This window comes from Juglans regia, unplaced genomic scaffold, assembly GCF_001411555.2.
Source record: "Juglans regia cultivar Chandler unplaced genomic scaffold, Walnut 2.0 Scaffold_751, whole genome shotgun sequence".
Lineage (NCBI taxonomy): Eukaryota > Viridiplantae > Streptophyta > Magnoliopsida > Fagales > Juglandaceae > Juglans > Juglans regia.
Window position 1 is genome coordinate 16,354 of NW_023362415.1, and position 14,664 is coordinate 31,017.

The 14,664-nt window shown below is 34.3% G+C and overlaps 1 pseudogene; it reads right to left on the bottom strand.

Moving 5' to 3' along the window:
• Positions 1-5,631: 5,631 nt before the first annotated feature.
• LOC109012976 lies at positions 5,632-13,618 on the bottom strand (annotated as a pseudogene).
• Positions 13,619-14,664: the final 1,046 nt, after the last annotated feature.

Sequence of the window (14,664 nt, forward strand, 5' to 3'; positions counted from 1 at the left end):
AAGAACGAGTAGAGGATCGAGAGAAAGGTAATTGCTTGCTTTTGGAACTTAAGCATGAAGAGCATGTAAGTTCGGATTTATTTGACTGAACTGGAACAGGAAGATTGAACTGGGAGATGACTCTTCGAACAATGTTGAAGGCAGGATGGCCTAAGCGAGAGTGCCAATGAGAGAAAGATGTACGTTCACCAATGAGAGCTGAAGGAGAGGACTTTGTGAGGGGTGAGAGTGGATACAACCCATGTTTACTCGGCCCTTGAAGCAGAATTGTCCCTGTTGCTTGGTCCTTTACAAAGAAACAAGTAGGATGAAATTCAAAAAAGGTGTTAGTGGCTTCAGTGAATTTTTGGACAGAAATGAGGTTTTTGGTGATATGTGGAACGTGTAAGACATTGTGTAATAAGAAGGAAAATTTGGGTGTGGAGATTCGGCTAGTGCCCAAGTGACGAATAGGAATTTCATTACCGTTACCCATTCGAATCTGATCAAACCCAGTGTATTCCTCAGCGTTAACATTCAGATTAGCAAAGTCAGAGGTGAGATGATGCGTTGCTCCAGTGTCGGGATACCAGGAAGGATCAGAATTTTGAGATGATGAGGCAGCATAGGCTTGTATGTTGGGTGGTTCACTTTGATAGTTGTCATCATACCTGTGGTAACAACGGAGAGCAGTGTGACCAGTTTTGTTGCAGACTTGACAAACCAGTTTTGAGGGCTGAGAGCGACCACGTCCCCTGCCTCTTGATCCTCTGTAAGAGTTGGTTGCACCACGATGGCCAGAAGAAGATTGATAACGCCCCCCTCGATTAGGACGAGAAGAGACAGATTTGCCAGCAAAATTGGCACCAGCCACGGATAGATCTGCAGGAGGCTGATGTTGCTCCAGGCGGAGCTCATGCGCAAGTAGATGACCATAGAGATCCTGAAGGGAAATTGGTTCCACACGGGTGGTCACCGAGGTGACAAAGGGGTCATATTCCGGACCAAGACCTGCTAACAGAAAAGAAACAAGTTCAAAATCATTAAGCGGCTGATTTGCAGCAGCCAAGGTGTCCGCAAGAGACGTGAACTTGTGAAAATAATCAGCTATGGTGGAACTGCCCTTCTTGAGCGTTGCAAGCTGATAGTGCAGATTCATAGATCGAGCACGAGAGGAAGCAGTGAACATGGTTTCTAAAGTAGACCACACATCACGAGAGCTGGTGCAGTTGACTATATGAGTCAAGATTGATTCGGATAATGAGGAGTTGAGAGCACTCAGGATGAGCTGATCCTGAAGCATCCAGGACGTGTAGGCTGGATTTGGTATTGGCTGATTTGAAGAGGAATTGATAAGTAGAGGTGGACAGGTGAAACTGCCATCGACAAAACCATAGAGATGCTGGCCTTTTAAGTATGGAACTACTTGCGCCTTCCATAAAAGGTAATTATCCCGTGTGAGTTTAATGGTAATGAGATTGTGAAGAGGCACAACAGAGGTGGATATAGGTGGTGGGAAGGGTGGGTTACGTGAAAAACCAGGAGGAGGCATATCAGAAGTAGAGGAAGAGTCTGCCATGAGTATTTGACGTAAGTCTATAGGCTCTTGATACCATGTGATAATATTTGAATGAGTTTTAAATATTTTGCCTTCAGAAGATTGTGCAGGCCTTGTATATTTATAAGCGTAGGTAGTACAATACAAGTAGAAGTTTAAATACAATGGGAGTCTAGAAGGTTTGAAATTCTATCTAGAAGGTAGCTGTTGAGTTGCCGTATTGTGATGCATCTTTATCGGAATGGATGAGTGCTGGTGCTTATCCGTTACTAAAGATATATCATTAACAATATCAAACTCAATTTCGACTCCAATTCATTTATTAAGCATTAAAATTATAGACAAAGTTCGAATATATAATACCAATAACTTATTATGTCAAAATTAAATAATCCGTAAAAAGCTCGAATTCACTTTAATTAAAAAAATTATTGTTAAATATAAATTATAACTTCTCGATAAACTCAAACTTAATTCTTATTCAAATAAGACTTCAATGAATAAATCTTAACCGTTCATTCGAATTCAACTTGATTACAGTCAAGTCGATATATAGATCAGTCCATCATTCACGTGATGCACACTTTGGGTACAATATTTAATACTCCCAAAAACTCGATGCCGCTGGAAGTAATTAACTTGAAACCCAATATTGTGGGAAATGCTTTAATTAATTCTTATCATACGTACGTACTCTTTGGCCATGCACGCTCAGACGCGTGGATGACATGTATGAGAGAAACTAATCAAAGAGCCCAACTCATTAAATATTGCACACATATATAAATATATATATATATATATATATCAAGTGTCATTAAATTTTGCACATTGATTTTTCTTATTTCTAGTGTGAAAGTACTAATCATGCGTGATTCACACTTTTTGGCACTGTCGAACCATTAATACAACCCCGGATTCTTCAAGCCTCTATAATTAATGTTCACACATGTGGTATTTATTTAAAAGTCTTATATAATTTTTTTTATTTCATCTGATAGCCTATATTGTTCTCTGTCTATCATGTGAAATCTATATCTACAAAATACACGTGTTGAGTATTCAATGGTCTGTCTGGATGGTCCACATGCCCAAGGATACAGTTCACTAGACGGAAAAGTCTTCTAAATTATCACCATATCTCAAGATAAATTACATTAATAAATTTAATAACTCAATTAACACAATCAGAAAAAATCTATTCTAGTGATTATTACATTTGTATAGACTAAGACATTATTTTAGTAATACCATTTATTCAAACCAAGTGAAGAACTATATATTCTTCGTACTTCTTTTTCTACATCAGTTAATTATACCCTCCCCTTGAAGTTAATAAATGTATTCGCTGCACATGTTCAAATATTGCATAACATTCCATATCAGTTATATCTTTTGAGCTTTAAGTTTTTTTTTACAAGCACATATCACTAACCTCAAGTATGTCAATCTCTGTGCAGTTATTCAATTCATACTACCGGCATCAAACTCTCGCCCACATAATCATAGCTCTCTTGTGAACCTATGTGACGTACACTTTGAGAAAACACTAAAAATGATGATGTAAATTCCAAATATCTAACTTCATAATTTCGTTCCGAACGTGAGAATCTTGTATCAACCCCATGGAAATGTATAAAATAAAATGTATGTCATTCATTATCAATCAATCAAACCATCCAAATGAACATTATTCCCCACAAATCGCTTAAGTTTCTACAAAAACAATTCAATAGAAAACATCCATTTATATTGGACTAGTCTGATAACTAAAGCCTCACAAGGCTGCTGTGTAGCCAAGTGAACCATTAGATTAAAGAATGATAGTAGATATATACCTTCCAACTTATACAATATAACTACAATATCATATTCCATGCTAATATATAAACATTCAAAGCTCTTCTGTAAATGTCCCTAAACACAACCATGCAAACACACTAAATAATTTATGGATGTAAACGACAGTACTTTTATGCAAGCTGGTGTTCCAATTGGGTCATTTTTTTTAATTTTATGCAAGTCATTAGTGCTTTTTTTTCTTGATAAGAAAAACTTTGGGGTTATTAGTAATTTATACAATTATTTCATATATTTTCGGTTAAGGATTAATTGGTCATCTATTTAAATGAGTTATTTTGTCGATTGCAATTTATGCAAGATGTTCCTATTGGTCATTTCATTAAATCTTGTGCAAGTCATTAGTGATTTTTTTTTTTCTGGATAAGAAAAAGTTTTGGGTTATTAGTGATTTATGCAATTATTTCATTTATTTTGGGTTAAGAATTAATTGGTAATTTATTTGAATAGGTTATTTTTTCCATTGTGATTTGTGGAAGGTATTCCTATTGGTTCATTTCTCTAAATTTTATGCAAGTCATTAGTGATTTTTTCCTGCAGTCACTTAAGAATCCCATCACTTCAAAACAAATTGTCTTACCAAATAAATGGGTTATTTCTTATTAGTTGCTATCCTATTTTTGATTTCCAATTATTGAATGTTTTTATTTCTTGGTTATTTCTTATTAGTGATTTCTTATTGGATTTCTATGTTAATGGGTCATTTTTTTTAAAATGGGTTATTATATATTAGTGATTTATGCAAGCGTTTCCTATTTTGGATTTCCAATTATTGGATCTTTTTATTTCTTAGTAGTGCATGTTTTTTATAATGTGGGCTATGAGTACTTTTTAAATTGGGTATTAAGTATTATGATTCCTAAAATAGGGTGTTAAGTATCATGATTCCTAACCTTCGGCGGCCCACAAATAACCAACTTCTCCCAACATTCCCAAATTTAATTCAAACAAACAACCAACTTCTCGTTGCAACTTCTCACATAAATAACCAACTTGACAAAAATATTATTCACATAAACACATAATGAAATCTAGAGCATGCTAGAACATTCGTACAATAGTATCTCAACCTTCTTCTTTCTAGTTCACATAAACAATCAAGTTCTCCAACTTTGTCACAAATAATAGTTATTCACGAATAACTAACATATTAGAAAGGTTATTCACAAATGTCACAAAAATATTTTCCAAGTTACCCATTTGTGTAATCTTCAAACATATTGACACAAAACCAATGCATCATTCACATACAAGCTTTAACAGCCCATTTGTGTAATCTTCGAATATTAAGACACAAATAACCACAAGTAAAACCAACATTCAAATAGATTCATATATTAAGACTAATAACAACAAACCACAAGTAAAACCAACATACAATCCCATATACTCCAAAAGATAATACCAAAGCATACTAATATTACTACCATAACATACTAACCTTTGAATATCTGAAGAGGACATGATTACAATTTACAATAACAATATTTTTAAAAAATATGGGATATTGCTTCATGCCAAGCTCCTCTTAGACAATAATTAATGGACTTATGTTGCAAATTACACTATTAATTGTAACATCTATATTCAATACCATAAGGAATGTGTGATGAATAATATTATTGGGCCTAAATTAATATTAAAGGGTCACTATTTTTAGAAGCCCAATTGAGGTCTATTGGATAATTATGAAAAGCCCACGTCCCAAAATTTGTTTTGGTGGATTTCGCGTTTTTATCGAATTTGACAAATGGATTAAAGCTCATTTAATATTTATGGACCAAGTAAGTCCAATTTAATTGGTATTACGCCCACAAACTTATTTAAAAGCCTAAAAGTATTTATTGGACATGTTGGGCTCATTATGGAGTTTAAGATTAGCTCAATAGAGTTGTTAAGCAACTGAGTCTATAAAATTATATAAGGGTGTGCAAAATTAGACAGGACTAATTGTTGTTGATCGGAGTCCTAAACCGGCCAAAACCGGTGAACTAGCTAGCCAATGATAGAAAATAGTAGAAATTGATGTCAGTCAATTCTATTCCAGTGTGAACGAGGTTCAAATCACCAAACCAGCCAATATATATATATATATATATATATATATATATAAATGTATAAATATATGTTATTCTTATGTAAAACGATATCGTTTCACTTAAGTGAGTTAAACTACTTCTAAAGTTTAGAAAAAAATTAATATGAAACCAGACAATGTCATTTTGAGTTAGGGTTTAATAACCCCAACCCTCCGTGCCCTCTTTTTCATCTTGATTCTCTTCGACACTTCTCTCATGTACAGTCAAACCTCTCTTGACAATCCCTCTCACAACCGGTGGAGTCCAATCTCTCACAACAGTTGCCACCGCCATGGCGCCATCCGTGGAAAATCTTCCTTCTTCGTAGATGATTCCAAACTTCTCGCCAAGCCCCAACCTTTCAGGTGATGCTATCTCCTTCTTTTTAACTTTCTCTTTCAAATCATATAATGGATTCCAAACAACCCTTTACAACAAACACAATTCAAATGTGAAAAAAAATCGGGTTTTGGGGCAAAAAACTTGGTCCCCACCCGCCTATGGTGTTTTCTTAGTACATATTTGGAATTAAACTAGTATTTTAATGATGATTTCACTTGGCAGATTAATTTTAAACAGATTATGATTTTTGGATTTTCGTAGGAGCTCTTTTAATTTAAGCCACAACTGTTAGGATTAATGATAAGTAAATACAACAACTAGGTGGTTGTATCTAACAACTGTAAGATAGTAATAACAATCTGCAGGTGGTTGCATTGTATCTTAAGATGATTAACATTGAGACACACTACAACAAATTTAATTTTTAGAGACAAAATTTCTTAGAAACAATTTTTTTTGTCTCTAAAAGTTATTTTTTGAGACAAAACGTAAACAGCGTCTCAAAAACTGTAATTACTAAAAATATAGTTTGAACTACCACTTTATAGTTCGAACGGTAGTATCTAAAGACGAAATAGTTCGTCCCTAAAAATATTTGCTCTAAAAAAATGCGGCAATCAAACTTTTTGTTGTTTGAACATAATTCGAATATAAATTTCTCAAATAACAACTCGAAAATCAATCCCTAATAAAACAAGCTATTCCCTCCTTCCTTTGTTTTTCACTCTTGTTCTCCCGCTCTCCATTTTCCTCTCTCTCTATTGTCATCACCGATGCTCTAGCCTCTAGTCACCACCTTCGTCTCCGACGTCCAGCTAACCACTAAAGTAAGCTTTCCTCCTTTCTCTCATTCTCCCACGCCACTTTCTTATCTCACTCTTCTCTCTCACTCTCACTCTCTGTGTCTCGGTCTACTCTATTATTGCCACTATCTCCTTGCGCCACCAACATCGTCCGCGTTCACCATGTCACTTGCAGTAAGCTTTGTTCTTTTTATCATTTTCTTCTATTTCTCCCTCAAAATAGAAGTTATTGCTTTGCTTTTGTGAATTTCTTATGTTTTTCAATTATAAATTTTGGATTTTAGGGCTTAGTAGGAGAGGAGCATGCTTAGCCAGCTATGCATGGATTTGGAGATTTTTGTGCTTACGGGCTACTCTGTTATTGCCACTGGCTCCTTGCACCACCATCATCGTCCGCGTTCACCAAATTACCTGTGGTAAGCTTTGATCTTTCTATTATTTTCTTCTATTTCTCCCTCAAAATAGAAGTTATTGCTTTGCTTTTGTGAATTTGTTGTGTTTTTCAGTTATAAATTCTGGATTTTAGGGCTTAGAATGGGAGGAGTATGCTTGGGCTATGCATGGATTTAGGGATTTTTGTGCTTATGGTTTGATCTGAAATCATCAGCAACAAAGGAAGACCATATGGTATGTTTTTGAACCCTATGTTAAAAAAAAATAGGAACTTTACCTTTTCCAAAAACGTCATCTACTGCCTTAACCAATTTTCCTAGAAAATCCTAGTATTATATGAAATCTCTTTAAGCCTCCTATAACTGATAGTATCTTGAAACTTCTAGTTATTAATTTTGATTTTGTACTAGGAGTTCCCTTGGATTACCTTATCTATACATGGTTGTAGTTGGTGGGGTCGTGTATGTGGGATTTTACTCTCTAGAGGTTTTTGAAGGGCTTCCTTGCCTAGATGAGTTTCCACTTCAAAAAGAAAAAAATTCTTATTCTTTACATTATTAATCTGGTGGAGTGGTGTGTATTTTAGCTTTTCTTTTCATAATTTAGAGAAATCTATACCATCTTGAAGTTCCAATTTTAAATGTTTTTGACCCTAGCTTGATGAATAACAACGATGCCACTTGGAGGTCAATAATGTGGTTGCCCAGAGTTGAACTTGATGATTTGCGATTTTAGAGTATGTTGTCTTAGCATTATTGATCTTGGTATGTAGCAGAAGCAGAGCCATTAAAATTTTTTCAGTCCTAAACTAACAAATTGATTTGTTCTGATTGTTGCAATATTTGATGGTTTTCAGGTGATTTTGAAATCATCAAGAGCATGATTGGTGAACATTAATACAGCCATTCCTTGCATATCCAATGATTTGCATTTTTGTTGTTGTTTATATGTTTTTTTAAGTTAGTAAATGGCTCAAGGCAAAGCTTTTATGTTAACTGAAATAATTTGAGTAGTGACTAAGTTGCCTCGAAGGCGTTTTTGATAGCATTGTGGTTGGGACTATATGTTTTAGTTTGTATGAGTACATAATCATATGAAAGACTTGGATCTTTGTTTCCATATCTTCATTTCTCTCCAAAGCTCTTCTTATAGAAGTTGCCAGACTAGTCTCTCCAAAGCTCTTCTTTCATAGTTGTTTATTTTATGAATTCCTATTTGTACAATTGTGCCCCTTTTCCTTGCTCAGTTGTTTATTTGAAGCCAAATCTATAAAGGCTTTCAATGGTTTGTTTGTTAATCACTTTGAGTAGTTGTTTTGAAATTAGAGTTGTTGGATTATATAATTATTACTAGTGTGGGGTTGATATAATTCAGTGGCCTGGAATTAAATGAAAGTAGTATGTTTTGCTTGAATTGGTGCAATTAGATTAAATAATTTAATTATAATTTGATTATCAATATATGGTGCAATTAATTTGCTTAGGGTCTTCATGATATCTATGATATTTTATGGGTCTTCATGATATCTATGATATTTTATACTCAATATTTTTCTAGGTATGGTTGATCAATTTTTCTACGTATAGTTGATTAGTTAGGAATTTCTTTTTCTTTTTTGTTTGTTTGAAACAAAACATACATTCTTGTTATTACTCATTGGCCATTAGCCACTACAACAATTTTAGTACAAACATTCCTTGCATATCCAATGATTTGCATTTTTGTTGTTTTTTGTATGTTTTTTTAAGTTAGTAAATGGCTCAACAGAGACCAAATTAAAGCTCAATGACATCTCTATTTTAGTAAATATATGCTGCATATAATATAATAAACCACATGTGCCAGCTGCGTTATATATACAGATGTGGCATTTGGTTTAGTCTGCTGTGTTATCCATTAACATTTCAATGGCTGATTAAGATCTTCAGGTATACAGGGAGCATGATGCAACACCAACTTACTGGCTTAAGTTGGCTTAGTCATCTCTATGCTTCTTGGCTGTGTGAGCTAGAGTTTATCTCTTCTCCTGCTTTTAGTTTCAACCATTTGTTAGATTATACAAAATCTAGTTGATGATTTGTTGATCAATTAGAAAGTTGTGAAAAGAAGTGTTTTGCTTAGTGACCCCTAACCTCTGAATTATTGATACATACTTTTCTTTCAGATTTATTCACCTCACTTGGACTCACCTCCTCCATGATGGGTTCATCATGTTGCACACGGATTGCATCAAAATTAATTCAAGCTTTGTAATGGTTCACAGAGAAGACTGAATGAATACGCTTTTTATTTTGTGTGTCTTATAAATGACACCTCGGTGATGGTTTAGTACAATTTTTTATTTTATTTTATTTTTGGCTTTTGAACAATTATTAAGGAAGAAATTTGTTTCGTCTCAAAAAGAAATCCATTCGAACGGAAATGATCAATTTCGTCTCAAAAAATACTTTTTGAGATGAAATCAAAATTTCATCTCAAAAAACCTTTTGAGACGGACTTTTTGGGACAAATTAGAGATGAAAAAAATTAGTCTCAAAAGACTTTTAGAGACGAAACTGAAATATTTTGGTAAGAAAATTTTTTTCTCTAAAGAGTGATTTTGTTGTAGTGACATAGTACTTTAATTAATGTGATAGGTAAATTAGGTAGGCACCATATTTTATTTATTTTATGAATCTGAAATCGAACATGCATGGAGGTCGGCAGGTCGTAGACATGATTTCAGAGCAAAAAATATCAATTAATTATAACTCTTTTATAATTGTTTTATAATATATATTATATTAAATAGTGGGTAGTTTTGTATAATTGAGTTCATCTTTAATAAAATGATATGATTGTACTGACCGATTATAAAATGAGTTGTAAAATAATTACAAATAATCCATTTATATAAACATTGTAAGTAATTTTATATAATATCAATCACTTCTAATGAAAAGCTACTTAAAATATACCACATTAACAAAGATGAAAAAATAAGAATAAAAAATAAAAAAATTAGAATGCATTCATGATTTTAAGTCACCAAAAATTATATCACTATAACCATGTAGTTGTATTCATGGAATGCGTCTATGTCATCTAAGAAAAAATTTAGTTATCTATTTTTTTATTATATTCTTATAATTTCATCATTTAATATTAAATGATAAGTTTACAAATAAAATATAATAAATAATTTTTAATTATCTAATATAATATTATAAAATAATACAAAAACATTAGTCATCATTTAATATTTTATGTCCAACCACCTTCAGCTGCAATATTATAATGATCTATATATCTACGTGACAAGAGCTTTTATTTCATTAATCGATGACTATAGACCGTCTCAATCACCATCGAAGGCTCTATATCATGACGCATGATCTGTAGTTGACGTCATTCATCTACGTCTACACGACGTGTCAGACGAGAAAAATACTGCATGCATGTCTTTGGATCGTGATCAATTGCATTCCACGTACGTACGGTCTGGCTCATAAATTCTTGGCGACGTGGCGTGCATAAGATGGAATAACCAAAAAAATTATTTTAAAGTGATGTAATTACAAACAGATTAAATAAAAATAAATATATAAATTAACGTCTCGTTTGATTGATAGGTTCAATTGAAATTAATTCAGTTCAATATAATTTTAAATTAAATCTAATATTTAAAAATCAAGCTCTCTAATTATTAAACTCACAACTTTTTTTAATTCAATATTTTTTTACATGCGAGACTCGTAACTTTTTTCAATTTCTTATAAATATATATAAATTTATCTTAATATTTAAACACATTTAAATTCATCTTATGTGAATCCTACAAAATTCATTTTACATCTCAACTCACTACTATTTATAAGAAGCTCAACTCAATTCAACTCAACATCTAAATACAACCTAAGTTAAACCATATTATCTATGTTCAGACCATATATAGTAGTTTAGGATCATGGCCGAAGTAGTTATATATGATCTGTGTATTAACAGCTATTATTTATTGCTTTTCTAAGAATTTTGATAAGTGTGAGAATGCCTTCGATTGGTTCATTTTGTTGTCTAGTTGATGCAATCATGGGTGAATCAAATAGTATAACGACTCGGTTCAATATTTTTAAAGATAGATCATGGACCCAAATTATTATTAATGGACCAATACTGTGGGAAACCCAATGAAGGTTATTGGATAATTTTGAATAAGCTACGGAACCTAATATTTATTACGTTGGATTCTTGGTCTTTCTTGAGTTCAATAATTATGTTAAAGCACATTTAATATTTATGGGCAAAGAGAGCCCTACCAAAATCTGATATTTTGGGCTTCATCACTTCATCCAGTAAAATGTTGCTTCCTTTCAAGTCTCAGTGAATAATTGTCATTCTTGAGTATTCTTGGAGATATGTCAATGCAATCCAATTGATGCCGTCTGATTTGGTCTATGTTGAATGCAATTAGGAACAAGTCAGTAATACAATTATCATGGGGCTAATTAGGATTAACATGCTAAAAAAAATCACAAATTTGCAAAGACACCATGTGCCACTGTTCCGCTGAAATTGCCTTTGTTCCGCTTAAGCTTAGAGGTGTTTGGCAAAAGTGTCATCGCTATGGATAACAGACTTGCAGCCTTCTATGCAATGATGCAAAATCTCATATGATGCATTTAACATTTTCTATTTACTCTCATTGAAGTCAGGAAATATCAAACCCCAAAGAGGTAGAAGTCCAAGCTTTTGTTTGGCATGTACTCGTAGATCAGCTTTTGTTCATCTCTTTCAATGCAAAATCCCAAAACTCGCACTAGATGTACTCGTATAACCTCATTCCTGAACTCCTCAAACCCTTGAGTAGATAGATGTCTTTGAAAGTTTTTTTAGTGCTATTTCTTGCCCATTTGGTAATACACCCTGACAAAATAAAAGGATACCCATCATAGTATCTGTCACTCGATAAAATACTTCTTAAATATCTTATTGATAGTGGTGGAGCAATGCCACAACATCAATGCTACTCCTGCTGAAAAATATTATTCAATGGGAATGATTTAGATAGACTCATCTTTCTCCTAATTTACTCTTGTAAAAGTCGAAGCTCCTCTAATGATGTTGCTGGAAAAATGCTACGACACGAACTCTTTTTTTTTTTTTTTGTTGCTTAACCACAATCTGAACACTGACAAAGTTTACCTTGTAAACAGGACCATAACCTCCCTCTCCAAGTTTATTTTCAATTGAAAGTTGGTCAGTAGCTGCCTCAATATCTCTTAAACTAAAGACTTGCAGATTAGGAACATTGCTGTTGAAGTCTCCTACAGCTTCTCTATGATTGACTTTGGACCCTGTATCTTAAGATGTAACAACCATTCCTATATTTAAAAAAGAAAACGAAACACAGGAAAATGGTGGTTAATTAATAATTAATCCTTATAATTCTAGATGGTGATTACATGTGGGAAAAGAAAAATTACCTTTTGATCTGTGCATTCTTATTGTTAAGTAACAGACTACAAGGCCTAGTAGAACAATGCTAGCAGTGTCAAAATGATCACTAATAATCGCCTCTTGGACGGTCGATTGTTTTCTTCCTCTTGAGCTGATCATGTGATTCATTAAGTTAATGAGAGAGCAATCATTAAAATTAAACAAATATTTTTATACAGTTGAACAGAGGAGGCCATTTCAATCTTTCTTCCTGAGAATTTTGGGCCTTTTAAATTCATTTAGCCAAGATGATAATTCAATTCATATTCTGAATTCTGAATTCGTTTAAAATGCAGGCAACTGGATTAACGTCCCACTAGTATTATGCAGATCAGGAAGAATCAAATAGATAAAGTGAGTGCAACATCTCATACCTGCTCGAGAAAGCTCCGAATTGTCGTCATATGGGACTTGCCACACAAAGTAACCAAGTAGCTTCATCTCCTTGGCAAAAGAAACCTTAATTTTGACAACTTCAACATCATCAAGCCAATCCAGGTCGATCCAACTATGCAGTATTGCACTACGTATGTAGCATTATACATTACAGCAGCTCCATATCTCTGAATGTAGCCCTTGATGTCCTTATAGTTCATGGATCCATCATCTGTAATGGCTGGACCTGTAGCAGGTGTGCCTATAGCACTGTAGTTGGGATTCTTTAACGTCCAGGCATAACCGTAGAAAGGCAAACCCAGAACCAACTGGCTTGCAGACAAGCCTCTACCAATCCATGCGCCAATGCCATAATCTGTGTTAGACTGACTTGATGGATCATACAAGGCTGCATGAGCACCCGTAATTTCTGACCACTCAGGCATATAGTAGTCGTAAGCCATGACATGCACCCAGTTCAAGTAGCTCCTGATTGAGTCCACAAGGAAAGAAGCACTTTCTACATCTGGGGAGTATTGAACTGCAACAGTCAAGATCAATTCTTGCTGGCTAGAGTTCTTTGCCTCAGAATTCACGGAATCTTGCCACTCCTGAAAGAGTAATCCCATATTGGTCATGTCTGAGCTTGTATTTGCTGAAACCCAACAAAGGTCTAGGCCTTGGAAGCCGTAAAGCCTCGCTATCCTTATCGAAGAGTCGATGAAAGATTTTTTGTAAGATTCATTGCTAACCATCCTAGCTTCATGATCAAATCGATCCTAGCGCACATTCATGTATTTTCTCACTTCATTGTGCATTAATTATGTTCACATTCTTCTTGGTCTTCATGGATAGAAATGAAACCTACTAATCAAAGTCTGATATATAAGTACTCTATAATATTACAACACATGTCCTGGTGCAATGGACATGAGGGTCAGTCCCGCAGCTAGGCAAAGTTGGATAGGGTTTTGATTAGCACTGAGTTCCACTCTAAATTTCCTTCTGCCCATTATGAGTATCTGGTGAGGAAAACTTTGGACCACTAACCCATGGTGATTAATTTTGCGAGAATGGAGGAATTGAATGGTCCACACCCTTTCAGGTTTCAGAATATGTGGGTATCTCAGACAAATTTCTTTTCTTGTGTGAGAGAGGTTTGGATGTCTCCAGTGCGCTCGAGGGGTCTTTGGAAGCTTGCCGAAAAATTAAAGAAAACAAAAATGGCTCTGCGGGCTTGGAATAAGTCCCTTTTTTGGAAGGGTGGATTCTCACATTCGGGCTCTGGAGGAACGAGTGGAAACTTTGGAACATCAACTTCAGGCAGGTTACTCTGAAGATGTGGAAGTGGATTTTCTTGTGTCCAAAATTGAGCTTGAAGTCTGGGAGGGTAGAGAAGAAACAAGGTTGGCTCAAATTGCCAAGAAACAATGGTTACTTGAAGGGGATCAAAATAGCAAGTTCTATCATGCAGTTGTTAATCAAAGAAGATCCAAAACTGTGATATCTCAAATGAAGCTAGATGATGGTCCCCATATGACGACAATTCAGGCTTTCTCGAGCAGGTATGAGATGTTGCACTCACTTTATCTATTTGATTCTTCACAATCTGCATAATACTAATTGGGACGTTAATCCAGTTGCCTGCATTTTAAACGGGTAAGAATTCAGAATATGAATTGAATTATCATCTTAGCTAAATAATTTAAAAGCCCCAAAATTCTCGGGAAGAAAAGATTAAATGGCCTCCTCTGTTCCAGCACAACAAAATATTTGTTTAAACATTTTCTCTATTAACAGC